Below are 12303 nucleotides of genomic sequence, written 5' to 3' on the forward strand. Positions count from 1 at the left end.
GCCTCGTTAACAAAAACTAGACCAGGAAAAGGAAACATTCTTTTATTTTTTATTTCTCAACAAAAACAGCTTTAACCTGCATGTAAAAGTTTAATCTCCTTCTAACTGACAGCTCTTTTGTTTCCATCTTTTTTTTAATTTGAGTTTTGAATGAAAAATGTGATAATTATCATTTTTGTCTTGCTTTAATTTTATTTGTATACTTAGAGAATTTTATCTCTTTTCCAGGCCAAAGTTCGAGGAATTACATTTTGATTTCTTTGCCGGCATTTTTGTCTTAAATTTTGTAATGCCTTTTCTAAAATTGTCGATTGGTTTTGCCGATCAATTCTTGAAGTTCAAACTTCTAACGTCAGTCCTGCCAGCATTAAACGTCATTAAATGTCACTCAGCACATTGTTTGAACTTTTCGGTAGTCTTTATTTGACTTTTCATTCCACGATAAAGTTTCTCAGTCATCACACAACCAGAAAAGATGTCTTTATTTCCTTTTTTAAAATTAAACACGGGAAATTGTTCTATATAAAGTAACAATTCCTCATGGTGATCAATAATGTTATTCTCAAAATCTATGCAGATGATTTTGTATTGATGTTTGGAGGAGAAATAAAGTGTCTATAACTGTTACGTTTGAAAGAGTTAAAACCTTGTGAAGCTTATTTATGAGTTTAATGTAAAGAGTGCTACTAAAGAATTTTATTCAGTTTACAAGCAGTTTTAGCCCAATTCACTCATTGAACCATATAGAGCGGTTTTCACTTGAGTGTCGAAAGTACTTTGCGTTTGCTTTGGTTTTGCGTTCACTACGCTTAGTGATTGGTTTAAACATTTCGCGCCACTTTCTCGGCCAATCAGGAGTAAAACCAAAACCAATCGCGACTCGCTCGCGCACGTTTTCCCGCGCTTCGTGCCCGCTAGAGTTTTGATTGGTTCACTGGATTGTTTGTGTCGTTTGTGATTGGTCAGAGTAATTACTTTGGTTTTGGTTTTGGTTTTGGTTTTACGACACTCGATTGAAAACTGCTCTATAAATGTGTTGACAAATAATTACAAAATACAGAAGCGTCTTCCTTGCTTCCAAGACTTAGTTCGGGAATCGAAACGTTGTTAAAGATCTTTTTTTTTTAGAGATAATAGGTGTTTGTGTTTCTTTTTTTTACTGTTGTACTTATCATCCTTACAGTGTAGCAACATCCTAAATAAAAGGAAACACTTTTTATTATTGATGTCTTACTAAAGACAACTCTAACCTGCGCGTAAACTGAAAGTTTAATCTCTTTCTAACTGACAGCTCTTTTGTTTCCATCCTTTCTTTAATTTGAGTTTTGAATGATAAATGTGATAATTATCATTTTTGTCTTCCTTTAAAATATTACTTTTGTACTTTGAAATTTTCTAACTATTTTTCCAGACCAAAGTTCGAGATTTTATTTTTTGATATCTTTGACGGCATTTTAGTGTTAAATTTTTTAATGCCTTTTCTGAATTTGTCGATAGGTGTTGCCGATCAACATTTGAAGTTGGCGAATGTGGCTTCGTATAACGTCATTGACAAAATGATTTTATTTTCTTCTTCTCTGTAAGGCAGCTTTTAGTCTGCTCCCATATATTTCATATTCTTTTATAGATTTAGTGGTATTACTGTATATGCACCTTTTTGTATTTAACTTAAAGTTTTAAGAAGACAGTTGCTTTGAACAGACTTACTTTTTGTCGCCAGTGAAATGTTAAACCGTAATCAAACGCGCGTAGCTTTTTTAGCTCCAAGATTGAAATACTGATTCTCTTTACATATTTTTACACATTTTTTGCAGGTTAGTTTTGAGAATTTGCTCTAACGTCAGTCCCGCTTCTATTAAACGTCATTTAATGTCACTCAGCACAGTGTTTGAACTTTCCGGTAGTCTTTAGTTGACTTTTCATTACGTGATAGAGTTTCTCAGTCGTCACCCAACCAGAAAAGATGTCTTTATTTTCATTTTCAACAGAAAATTAAATACTGGACGGTTTTTCTATATAAAGTAACAACAGCATGTGCCATGCTTTAAGCATACCGATTCTCCTTACAGGTCCTCCTACATCTTCACCTGACCAGTTGGGAGAATTGTGTTATTGTATTAAGGCAATTCTTCATGGTGATCAATAATGTTATTCTCAAAATCTATGCAGAGTTGCACAATTTAGAATTGCAACATCATCTAGCGAAGCGCACTATTACTAAAAATAGATTTCGCCGCATGATACCCCCCGCGTGAGTCGGACAACAATTTTAGTTTCGGCAAAGGCTTTGTATGGAGGGGAAGCATTCTTGACAAAAAAAAGGGCGAGAAAGGCACAATTTGAGGCCGAGATTCTCGAAAGGCTCGAAAAATGATAGATTCCAAACATTTTTGCTTTAGTAAGTGAAAAACAGATTGAAGGTATCCAAAAAATGGCCCAAAATTGAATTTATTAGTCGAAGATCAGGCAATGACACCTTGATTCCCACTGCAAAATTATTCAGGCTGCCGAGAAATTTAAGCGGCGGATAGCGAATTACTATCGAATTATATAATTTCGAAGGATAGCACTTGTATGTTCGCTTCATTTAGGCCCCGGAAAGATCGTCGGTTGCAAGAAATTCAGAATTCTTCCCGAATTTGACGGCACTGATCGCCGGCCATCCGATCTCATTTCGACACATGATAGATAGAGGGCGAAAATATTATGCTATTCAAACGCCTTTCTAATGGAATTGACGGCAGGGTTTGATTTTAATAATTTAAATTTATACCCATTACTATTACAGACTGCAGCTACAGCTGCCGAACTCGATCGGTCTATATTAAATACGCGACAATTGTGTAACGAAATTGACCTCTTTAAATATTAGGGTCAGGCAAGGAGACCGATCGGACGAGCGTTTCTTTGTGTAATTTTGTGGTGGCATAAATCTGAGGTTAGCTCTGTTGTGTTGCAAAATGTGCCACTAAGAACAGTGTAAACGTTTTGCATTTCTCATAAAAATAAATGTTTTCTTTCAGCAAATCCCGGCAGCAAATCGGGCCTTTATAATCCATTCAATAACTGAGAGTAAAACATTTTACACATTTATTGAATGATCGCTCTGTTTGACAAACCTTTTGTTTCAAACCACGGTTTAAGCTTTCTACGTTGCACAGGTAAGGCTTTCTCTCGAATTCCGAGCCAATCTAGCCATGGTTTTGTGCCTGGGTTTTGTGAAACAATCGCTAAATATGCCTCCGAAGTGCCCGCCAACCATACATTGTTCTTACAGAGAGCGGTTTGTTTGTCCGAATTTTGTCTGACTCACACCGGGGGTCAAATTCTGTGACGTCATTAGTGCGCTTCGCTAATATCAACATCATTAAATGTGTAAGTGATATTTACAAGTGTTTTTGTATCCTGTTCTGAAATTACTTCCAGTGGAAGCAGTAAACGCTAAACGTTTCTTCTGTTCAGAAGTTAATGCATCGCCATTAGAAAAATAAACAGCAACGGTTTTACTGGAAATGTAGTCGTTAGAAATGGCATGTGTAGCCGTAAGGTAAAGAATAACGCGAGGAGAAGCGGCTTTTGGTAATATTCAAACGAAAATTTACTTCTCAATGTGGGGTTAAGATTGCGTGACGAGACAAAAGGTAACTCTGTCGTGCGTAACCTAACCTGCGATCAGGCGTTATTTTTCTCGCTCAACGGAAAAATGAGCCTTCCCTGAGCCTTCCCTCCGCCTTTTTAACCAAGCCAAAGTATATGAGTCGCAAAGCACCCAGCCGTCGCGACTGACAAATACAGCATTTCCTCCGCGAAAATAAAAAAATGCTTGAACTGAAAGACGTTTGAATTCTTGCATGATATGTTCGAACAACAATGCCCAGCATAAACCTTCTACTCATACTAACTTCATGCAAAAAAAGTCGATATCTCGAAGAGATCTTTTTTAACCTTTGTACTTATCCTGTTTACAGTGTAGCAACATCCTTAATAAAACGTCAGGATGTTTATTTAAAGACCGACTGCTTCACGCAGATAAGGTTATTTACCAATGGATGAGACCAACAGTTCACGTTGCTTTTCCAAGCTAAGCTAGTTATGCTGAGGATGACTAAATACGAGTAGTTGAAAAGAAGCAAAGAAAACTATTTGATATTACCTGAAAGATGATAACTGTTCGTCTCTGTTGGCAATTGATCCGTTTTCAAACATAAGCAACAATAAATTCATGAACAGGAAAGTTAAGCACCTAACATCTGTGTGTGTGTTTTTTAATAAACGTAGGAAATGAGCATGAAAACTATAATGAATTCCTCTCACGCATTCGATATACAGAGTTTACTTCGCATTAGAGTGACGTATGTCGTTTCCAAAGAAGAGTTTTCGTTATTGTTCTAAAATTGCCGGCCTGGTTAACAAAGACTGAACCTGTAAAACGAAACATTTTGTCTTGATGTCTAAATAAAAACAGTATTAACCTGCATGTAAAATTTAATCTCCTTCTAACTGACAGCTCTTTTGTTTCCATCTTTTCTTTAATATGCGTTTTAATTAAAAAATATGATAATTATCATTTTTGTCCTCCTTTAAAATATTATTTTTGTACTTGGAAAATTTTTAACTCCTTTTCCAGACCAAAGTTCGAGAAATTATATCCTGATTTCTTTGATGGCATTTTAGTCTTAAATTTTGCAAAGCCTTTTCAAAATTTGTCGATAAATTTTGCTGATCAACATTTAAAGTTGCCGATAGTGGCTTCTTATAACGAATTTGCAAAATGTTTCATTCTCTTCCCCTGTGTAAGGCAGCTTTGAGTCTACTCGCATATCTTTCATATTCTTCTATAGACTCAGTGATTTTACTGTACATTCAATATTTTGCATTTAACTTTAAGATTTAAAAATTAGTTGCTTTGAACAGACCAAGACAGTTTGTCGCCAGTAAAATGTAAAACCGTCATCAAACGCGCGTAGCTTTTTTTAGCTCAAAGTTTGAAATGCTGATTCTCTTTACATATCGATACACGTTTTTTGCAGGTTAGGTTTGAGAATTTGGTCTAACGTCAGTCCCGCTTGCATTAAACGTCATTAAATGTCACTCAGCATAGTGTTTCCGGTATTCTTTATTTGACTTTACGTTACGCGATAAATTTACTCAGTCGTCATACAACCAGAAAAGATGTCTTTGTTTCATTTTCAACAGTAAATTAGATACTGGACGGTTTTTCTATATAAAGTAACAACAGCACGTGTCATGCTTTAAGCATACAGATTCTCCTTACAGGTCTTCGTACATCTTCACTGAACCAGTTGGGAGAATTTTGTTTTTACATAAAGGCAATTCTTCATGGTGATGAATAATGTTATTCTTTAAATCTTTTCAGATGATTTTGTATTGATATTTAGAGGAGACATAAAATGTTTTTAACTGTTACGTTTGAAAGAGTTAAAACCTTCCAAAGCTTATTTGGGGCAATTTGAGTTGAAATGTAAAGAGCGTTAGAGAATTTCATTCAGTTTTCGAGCAATTTTAGCCCAATTTAACCATTTTAACCATATATAAATGTGTTGAAAAATAACTACAAAACACAGAAGCGTCCTCTAACTTTCAGGATTCAGTTCGGGAATCGAAACGTTTTCAAAAATCTTTTTTAGAGATAACGGTGTTTGTGTTATTTTTTAATCGTTGTACTTATCACGCTTTCAGTGTAGCAACATCCTGAATAAAACGTCTATTGACTGTAGGAAGTTTATTTGAAGACCGACTGCTTCACGCACACTCACTCACTCATCCTCATCGAGCCCATGAGGACTCTTGAGGCCGGGACTGCTTCACGCAGAGAAGGTTATTTACCACTCCAAGAAACCAACAGTTCGTGTTGCTTTCCCAAGCTAAGCTAGTTATTCTGATGATGACTAAATACCAGTAGTTAAAAGGAAGGAAACAGAAATATTTAATGTTACCTGAAAGGTGATAACTGTTCGCCTCTGTTAGCACAGTGTTTGAACTTTCCGGCAGTCTTTATTCGACTATTCGTTACGCGATAGAGTTATTCAGTCATCACACAACCAGAAAAGATGTCTTTATTTTCATTTGCAACAGAAAATTAAATACTGGCTGGTTTTTCTATATAAAGTAACAACAGCCCGTGCCATACTCTAAGCATACAGATTCTCCTTTCAGGTCTTCGTACATCTTCACTGGACCAGTTTGGAGAATTTTGTTTTTACATAAAGGCAATTCTTCATGGCAATGAACAATGGTATTCTTCAAAATCTATTAAGATGATTTTCTATTGATATTTAGAGAAGAAATAACTTTTTTAAAATGTTGAGTTTGAAAGAGTTAAAAACTTGTGAAGTTTACTTGAGGCAATAAGAGTTGAAAAGTAAACAGCGCTAGAGAATTGTATTTAGTCTTCGAGCAATTTTAGCCAAATTTACTCATAGAACCAAATATAAATGTGTTGGAAAATAACTACGAAATACAGAAACGTCCTCTGGCTTTCAGGATTCAGTTCGGGAATCGAAACGTTTTCAAAAATCTTTTTTAGAGATAATAAGTGTTTGTGTTCCTTTTTTAACCGTTGTACTTATCGTGCTTACAGTGTAGCAACATCTTAAATAAAACTTCTATTATTGACTGCAGGATGTTTATTTGAAGACCGACTGCTTCATGCAGAGAAAATCATTTGCCGCTCTAAGACATCGAAAGTTCACGTTGCTTTTCCAAGCTAAGGTAGTTATGCCGATGATGACTAAATATGAGTAGTTAAAAGGAAAAAAACAAAACTATTTAATATTACCTGAAAGATGAAAACTGTTCGCCTCTGTTAGTACTTGATCCGTTTTCAAACATAAGCAACAATAAATTAATGCACTGGAAAGTTAAGCCCTAAACATCTGTTTGTTTTTTAAATAAACTTAGGAAATGAGCTTGAAAACTATAATGAATTCCTCTCACGCATTCCATATGCAGAGTTTAATTCGCAGTACGGTGACGTATATCCAGTTTCCAAAGAAGAGTTTTCATTATCGCTCTAAAATTATCGGCCTTGTTACCAAAAACTGGAACAGTAAAAGGAAACACTTTTTATTATTGATGTCTTACTAAAGACAACTCTAACCTGCGCGTAAACTGAAAGTTTAATCTCTTTCTAACTGACAGCTCTTTTGTTTCCATCCTTTCTTTAGTTTGAATTTTGAATAAAAAGATGTAAAAATTATCATTTTTGTCTTCCTTTAAAATGATATTTTTGCACGTAGAAAATTTTAACTCTTTTCCAAACGAAAGTTCGAGAAACTATATTTTAATTTCTTTGACTGAATTTTAGTCTAAAATTTTGAAATGCATTTTCTGAATTTGCCGATAGGTTTTGCCGATCAACATTTTAAGTTGCCGATAATGGCTTCTTATAACGCCATTGTCAATTTTTTTAAATTTTCTTTTTCTGTGTAAGGCAGCTTTTAATTAGTCTGCTCGCATATATTTCAAATTCTGCTATAGACTCAGTGGTTTTACTGTACATTCACGCTTTTGTATTTAACTTTAATATTTTAAAAAACAGTTGCGTTGGACAGACTTACTGTTTGCCGCAAGTAAAATGTAAAACCGTAATCAAACACGCGTAGCTTTTTTTACCTCCAAGATTGAAATACTGATTCCCTTTACATATTGGTACACATTTTTTGCCGGTACGTTTTGAGAATTTGGTCTAACGTCAGTCCCGCTTGCATTAAACGTCATTAAATGTCACTCAGCACAGTGTTTGAACTTTCCGGTAGTCTTTAGTTGACTTTTCATTACGCGATAGAGTTTCTCAGTCATCACACAACCAGAAAAGATGTCTTTATTTCATTTTCAACAGAAAATTGAATACTGGACGGTTATTCTATATAAAGTAATAACAGCACGTGCCATGCTTTAAGCATACAGATTCTCCTTACAGGTCTTCGTACATCTTCACTGAACCAGTTGGGGAATTTTGTTATTATATTAAGGCAATTCTTCATGGTGATCAATAATGTTATTCTCAAAATCTATGCAGATGATTTTGTATTGATATTTGGACTTTTACGTTTGAAAGAGTTTCAAACCTTGCAAAGCTTATTAGAGGCAAAATGAGTTGAAATGTTAACAGCGCTAGAGAATTTCATTCAGTTTGAGCTATTTTAGCCCAATTTACTTATTGAACCATATATAAATGTGTTGGATTACAAAAATACAGAAACGCCCTCTTCCTTTTGAGATTCAGTTCGGGAATCGAAACGTTTTCAAAGGCAAAAGGTGTTTGTGTTCCCTTTCTAACCGTTGTACTTATCATGCTTTCAGTGTAGCAACATCCTATATAAAACGTCTATTGACTGCAGGAAGTTTATTTGAAGACCGACTGCTTCACACACAGAAGGTTATTTATCACTCCAAGAAACCAAAAGTTTATGTTGCTTCCCCAAGCTAAGCTAATCATGCTAATGATAACTAAATACGAGAAGTCAAAATGAAGCAAACAAAACCATATAATATTACCTGAAAGATGATAAATTTTCGCCTCTGTTCTTTTCCTGACCAAATCAAATCCCTTGTCTGGACATTTCGAACAATAACGTTTTAAAAGCAACCTAATACAAACAAGTTAAGCCATATAGGCAGCCCAAACATTTCTTTGGTTTACTTTTCCTAAAATTTTAAGTCTTTCAAAATTAAAAAAGCCTTCTTCTGTTTCTAAATTCAAATCATTCTCTACCCTGTAGTACCCCAGCATATCCTTAACACGCTCTGCGGACCCTTAGCTACTCGTAAGAAGGTGATCTGGGAACTAGAAAACAGCCAAAATGGCCGCCGTGTTATCGTCTGCAGGTTGTGGGCCTCAGCGGAAAGTTCAACTCGTTCAGCACACCTTTAAAGACTCTTTGCAGTCTAAACTAGGATGCAGCATTTGTTCACATACTTTGGAAACTTTCTGACTGTTTAGGCTCTAAACATGCAATGATTTCTTATTTCGAGGATCTTTTGCACGCGGCGATGTTCGTCTCAATATTTCAGCTGATTTTAACTCAGTCTCGCTCGTCGTGAAGTGACATGTTAAGTACAGAAGTGAATCTTTACAGGTAAGAGATACCTTAAGTATTTCTCGCTGTCTCTTTTGAACTTGTTTAGTCACTGGAGACGCGGGACTTGATTCTCTATGTGTCATAACAGGACGTAACAAGTCGATAATTTCGATAGTCGATAAAATTCGATCGTTGTCGATCGAATTCGATACTAATCAATCGACAGATATCGGAAATCGATAAAAGTCGATCACACAATTTCTTGTGATTATCGACTTTGATCGACTGCGATCGACAAGTATCGGAAATACAAAAAACTGTGGTGTTACGTGGTGTTGCAGTGTTTATACGGCGGGCTAGCATGAAGCTGCATGAAGTTCTTGCCATCATTTCGCAAGGTAATCAGCTGTAATGAATAACAGACGACTTTGTTGTTTAGTTTTTTATTAAACTTTATTGCCATACGGACGGAATAATACACTTCCATATAAAATTCGTTCGAGCTATAACTGGTTTCGATAGTGCTCGGTATTTGCCGATAATTGTCACTGAATTGTCAATCGACAAGTTTAATTTGTCAAAAAAGGTCGATAATCAGTTGAAAAACTTGTGATTATCGACTTTTATCGACAAATTAAACTTGTCGATTGACGATTATCGACAAATATCGAGCACTATCGACTTATCGACTACGTTTCCGATGATCGACTTTGATCGACTTGTTACGTCCTGGTCATAATTAACAAATAAAGAAGCCTTAGCCATGTTTTATACTGTCATAAAACACGACGGGCACTTGCGAACACGAGGGAAATGTAGAAAACATTCGCCTGCGGCTCATGTTTTCTACATTTCTCGAGTGTTCTCAAATGTCCGGAGTGTTTTATGACAGGATAAAACATGGTTTAGGCTTCTTTCTTTGCTTTATGATATAGATTTTAGACACCGCGAGTGAAAAGTTTAATTAAAAATATGTACAACAAGAGCGAGTAAACAAAGATGAAAGGCAGAAAATAGTTTACGGGAAGACCAGAAAACTGACACAATTTCATTCAGTATTCGACGTAAAATAAGGCTGAGCATTTCAGGTAAGTTTGTTACCTTTTAATCTTGATCTTGTCTTTTTGAACTTCGATAAACTTCACCGACTGCACCGAGTGCAATTTCGTCTCAGCATAATATAGTAGTTTCGATGACATCCGTCCCTTGCCTCGTTCGACTTGAACAAGGCGTATAATTTCCAGAAAAGCTATTGCTTCGGATATTCCCGTAAACCTTAATTGTTGTCACAATCAAGTTCCAGCATGAATAGACGATTTAAGAGGAGATTGTCGAAGAAAATCTTCGAAAGAAAACTCTCTCGCTCGCTTTGCTTGCGAGTTTCATTCAACTCAAGCAGTGGACACCGCGCCACAATTTTTCCCGCCTCACTTCGTTTACATCAAAATGAAATGTCCAGTGGATTTATACTTAAAAAGGAATTTAATAAAACAATTATTCCATTCGCCCTTGTTGGATACGAGTGGTTATAGCCAACGAACAGTCAACGACGCGCGAAGCACTCGAGGAAAGCTGACGAAAAACAATAAAACATGATTTTTCTATGTTTTATACTCTGATAAAACATAGGTTTTTAGCCAATCAGAGCGCGCGTAGACTCCTATCTATATTATAATTGAATATATAACGGGATATATAAGAACCTGGCCTATAAATTTTTGAGAACCTTAGTCCGTTTGGTAGGCAAAAATTTGCTAGTTAGACACCCTCTACATAAGAAACTATTTAGCCAAAAATTTGGAAATAGGTTCTTATTTTCTAAAATTGATTAAAAATGTTTACTTTAGGGAAATAAGATAAGTCGACAATCTGGATCCTCTTTGGAGACACTTAGGAGCCTTATCACTCCAGTTGCAATGTTCATGCCAGTGTTGAAAATCATAAAATATCATTACTGATGATACAGTCACAAAATTAAAAATAAAATGGTATGCAAAAATATCACTGAATGCTACTGAATACCACCAAAAAACAAATTACCATCTTTTATTATTTACTGCCAAAAATTCTATTAGCAACAACAATTTAAATTTTTCTTTAGAAAATAAGAGCCTACTGAGAACCTAATAGGTTAAATTTGTGCTAATTACCATTTATGTAAGAACCTGTTTAGGTTAACTTGGGAAAATGCTTGCTTTCTCGTGGGTTTTTACTGTATATATTTTCCTTCATGTTAATGTTTGGAAAAACCTCTTGACTGGTGTGGGTATTGCCAATGTGTGAGCCAGCGAGTCATGCAAGCCATTTCGGTTAGCCTAAATAACACTCTGGTTAGCCTACAGTAGCTAAGGTAGCTTGGGGTTAGCCTTTATATTGGGTTAGGGATTTCTGGCTCGCGTGGCTCGCGAGTCATGTGAGTCATGTGAGCCATTCTGGTTAGCCGAAATAACACATTGGTTAGCCTAAATAGCACTCTGGTTAGCCTCTACTTAGTTTGGGTAGCTTGCGGTTAGCCTTTTATTGGGATTTGGGATTTCTGGCTTGCATGGCTCGCATGGTTTGCTGGCTCGCATATTGTCAAAACTCGACTGGTGTCTTACAACTTAAAAATTAAACAAACTTTCCAAGAATTAATATACAGACGTACCACTCTAACGGTAAACAAGGGAAAATATCTAAGCAGGGAGGGGGAAGGTTGGTACTTGGGATTTCAGATAACAGGGATGTTCAAATGGGGGCAAAAATCTAGACCCTAAAAAATCCCTAGGGCTTCCAACTTAAAAAAATGCCTGGACCAAAATTAACCCCTAAAAAAATCCCATACCAAATTTCTGACGCTCAAATTTCCAGAAAGAGGGAATAATAACATAAAGAAAAACATTACAACAACAGCAGAACATGTTTGGTTTTACTTTATTTGCAGAACTAAGCAGCCAAGACACTACCTAGCCACTAAAAAAATACTTTTTAAATTTTCCTTCCCAAAAAAATCCTCGGAATTGAAAATTTCAAACCCCCAAAAATCCTTCGATCATCCCAGTCATTGGAAATGCCAAGTACCCTCACTGGGGTCACATTACACATGTCACAAGCACAGGTCACCGTGCTGGTAATATACAAAGGATAATAGATGGTGGAGAGATATGAAATTTATCTTTGAGTGTTCAAATCAATATAACAAGAAAAGATAAATTTCATATCTCCAAGCAACCATGTATTATTCTGTTTGTTATATAAACCTACTTATTGCAACGTTTTT

Source organism: Oculina patagonica, chromosome 4 (assembly GCF_052425735.1).
Source record: "Oculina patagonica isolate OP01 chromosome 4, crgOcupat, whole genome shotgun sequence".
NCBI lineage: Eukaryota > Metazoa > Cnidaria > Anthozoa > Scleractinia > Oculinidae > Oculina > Oculina patagonica.